The sequence below is a fragment of the Camellia sinensis genome, chromosome 5 (genome assembly GCF_055761805.1).
Source record: "Camellia sinensis isolate YWXY chromosome 5, ASM5576180v1, whole genome shotgun sequence".
NCBI classification, from domain to species: domain Eukaryota; kingdom Viridiplantae; phylum Streptophyta; class Magnoliopsida; order Ericales; family Theaceae; genus Camellia; species Camellia sinensis.
Window position 1 is genome coordinate 160,400,928 of NC_138965.1, and position 3,882 is coordinate 160,404,809.

The following is a 3,882-nucleotide window of genomic DNA, read 5'->3' on the forward strand; positions in this document are numbered from 1 at the left end:
AAATTCATGGAATTGGGAAATTCATTGATTAAATGGCGTAGTTGGATAATTTGAATCATTTGTCTATTGAATTGTCGACATAGTTATTTTCAGTTTAGAAATAACTGTTTTGGGCTATCGGTGGAGGATAGTCGTGATTGTTGTAGACATTGCATGTGGATTAGGAATAACTGAAACTAATCACATTGATTAAGTCATTAATTTTGACTATTGCATTGATACAGAAAATACCTGTATTGATTGAGCATTGCATTTGCATACATTGTTTTGTGTGGGAGGAGATAGGGGATGTACTCCACGGTTTAGGGGAAGATAGGGGATGGACCTCTAAACCGGATTTTGTTTGGGAGGAGATAGGGGATGGACTCCATTAGCATCACTTTTATGTGTGCTTATTTATATAGAAGTGTTTTATTGATACAGCACTAAAATGTGTATCAATCTGGAAGTATGAAGTGTTTTGCTTTGAGCTTGAGTCTCATTTGTTTATTGATATTGGAAGGATGTGAACATGATATATGCAATTCACTGTTGTAAGTTTGGCCAGGTTCTGAGCCATGTTGATAAAATTGGAAAGTAAAACGTATTTTAAACAATAGTGTCATGAGACTGTAAAATGAAGTAATTGATTATCTTGGTTAACCATCTGTTGAATGCTATTGCTTTATTCATTGCTTATATGTGGTTTAGTATATTTCTACTGGGCTGTGGCTCACCCTTTATGGGAATATCATTTTCAGGTTCAGGTGATAAGCTACCTCCAAGGACTTAGCTTGGGAGGGTTTGGCTTCTGGATTTTGAAGAAGACTATCTTTAGTTAATTGTCTTTATTTATTAATACATGTAAACATTCAAGCCCAGGGCTTTTCTTGTATTGAGTTAGAACTCGTATTTTTGTATCCAAGTGTTGGCTTAGAAAGATGTAAGCCTGTTGGGCATTTTATTCGATGTTACATGTGATGCTTTTATTTAGTAATACTCTGATGAACGAATTAATAAAATGTTTTCATTAAATAATGCATGTCAATGATATATATATAATGGGTTTATTTTGAGGGCGTTACATAATCTTTAAACAACTAAACCAGCTCTGGATAGAGCTCAACCATGCCAAAACAAAGGCCAAAACATGCTGAAAATGGAGCCCAAAAGCTTATACAAGCATGCATACACATTGGCTCACAAACAAGGCATGAAGACACAACTCTCAAACACATTGAAGGAGTGGAAAATGCGAGAGTGTGGCAATGAAATACGCTCTGAAATCATGTGAGAAATGGGCTATACCATGCAAACATCACATTCCAAGCATGCTAGGGACCTCAAACACAAAGCTAGTGAAGGCACTTGCACTATAGCTATACAAAGCATGGCTCATATGACCAAGACCACTCAAAATAGTCCTAAAGCATGTCAAAACATTATAAAAAATGTGCTGGAATAGAGCCAACACATGCTAAAATAATAGGCTACAACATCAAGCATGTTAAGCTAGTAAGCACGATTTGCACTACAAGTACAAAATGCAAGCAAAAAGTGACCAAACCAGCCAAAATTAGAGTTAAAGCATGCCCAAAAAGTCACAAAAATATGCTCAAAATAAGCCTCAAGAAGGGAGAAATACATGCTCATTTGATAGGCCAACAACACATGCTAACAAGACAAGAGGAGGGGGGACCACCCCCTCCTATTTTGAGCCTCAAAACAAGTTTTCTACCACTGAAATTCCTCTGGAATTCAGTGGTTTTAAGGCCAAAAAGAAGTTGTTTGAAAAGCTTGAAAGATAGCTCAAAAGGCCTTACAAGCCAAGGAACAAAAGGGAGGAAACACCCCCTAGCCAAACAAGGCTTAAACCAACATTTTTAGGACTGAAAATCAGACCTTTTTGTAGTTCAACACCACCCCAAAAAATAGCCCAAAACATTTGAAAAAGGATGGTGAAGCAAGTGTGCAAAACAAATACAAAAGAGGAGAGTTATACCTCTTGATGCACAGCAGCAAAACAGCCTCTTTCTTGGCTCAAATGACCCTTCAATAGCCCAAAAATAAGTTCCAAGGGACCTCAGCTCCAAGGTGGTTCAATTTGGTTAAGGGCTTGTATGCAAATGTATGGTGTATCTAAGCTTTCATGCACAAAAGGGCAAGAGAGAATGAACTCTAGAGAGAGATGCAGAGATTTAGCTCTAAAAATTTTCTAGAGAGAGAGGATTTTTTAGAGAGAGAGGCTCCCACCATTGCTTCAAATGTTTTTTCTTTGAATGTATGAGATATAGCTTCATATATAGCAAAAAGAGAGCATTTGGTCGAAAATATCTGAGCTAGGATAGGTGGCACAACCTGGAAACAGCTGGAGGAAAAAATATCTTCAAAAATTATGAGTTTGGGTCACTCTTGGCCGGCCGGCCATCTTTGGGGCCGACCTGCTACTTTGTTGGCCGATCGGCCACTTCCAGTGGCCAACTGCAAATTCTGCTCTGCAGGTCCGACTTCAAATGGGCATAATTCCTTCATCTAGACTCCTTTGCAGGTCATTCTTGTGTCTAAAATGAATCCCTGGAAGTAAGATTTCCAATGGTGGTAGCCTCATCTCAAAATTCCAAGTGTGAAAAAAGTTATGTCTCTTTTAGTGAAGACTGCTTAGTTTCAGTCTAACCGGATTGATGCCCTAATTTAACCAACCATATCTCTCTCATCTGGGCTCAGCTTGAGGAGATTCTTGAGTGTAAAATGAAGCCCCGGAAGTCTTCTTTCCAACAGTGGTGGACTTATAGCTTAAATCCAAGTATACAAAAGGATAGGCCCAATTTAGCGAGGACTGCTCATCTTTCTCTTAACGATTCATACCCAACTTCTTCCTCAACTAGGTTTCTTCCCTCCACTCCTCCTTTTTTCAACTCCAAACCCCCAAACAAGATGTTTTTGAAGATTTTTTTAAAGAGTTCACCTCTCTTTCATGCATTTCCACTTTGCCCTTGCCCAGTTTATCGAAAAGCGCAACATTTAACAAAATGCGAGCGTTGGAACATCGTAGGAACTTTATTTCAAAAATATTTTGAAAGAGAGGGTTTTAAGGTCTAAAAACCATTTAAAATAGTTTTGGTCCAAAATGGGGTGTAAGGTTGGGATTTGACTCTCCTCTTGCTGAAGAAATCGAACCTTTGCATTGCACAACTTTCACCACAAGTAAACCATCAGTAGCGCCCAAGTCTTAAGGGCGGTCAAAAATGGGGTGTCTACACTAACTAATTAGTTACAATATGAAATTAATTAATTATTACAAGCATAATATTAAACATAATTGGGCCCCGAGAAATGAGGAATGACTCATGCATGAATGCAAATTTTTCACCCAAAAATGCCCTTTGTTTGGCTGCCAAAATGTTTCTGCTTTGTAGTTAGAAAATTGAACTGTTTTTGCCCCAGTCTCTGCTCTATTTTGCAAGAAAAATGACACTGCCTGGCTGAAAAGAGGTGGCCGGCAGGCCGGCCAGAAGAAATGGTCGGCCGTACAGTAAGGTGGCTGGCCGACCACTAGTTTTTGTTACTGCCCTGCTACAATAAGTAAGAAACAGAGCACAAACAGGGTATTTTCAGGGAATGTTTGTCCACTCTACCTCTCCTTATCATCAATCAGATCAAAAGAGGGATAGGCTTGATTTGTAAGCCATCAATTGATGCAAACTCATTGCGTGACAACTTATGAATCAAGGGATACAATCTCAATAAATGACAACGAAAGATTCGCAAAACCTCCTCCCTATTATGGAATTGATCAAGGGAAGTCGTTGACCTTGACTCTTGAACCATTTTCATCACTAACAAGTATGAAATGACTCAAGAGTCTAGGGTTTCAATTAACGTCCGATTGAACCCAAGTTGATT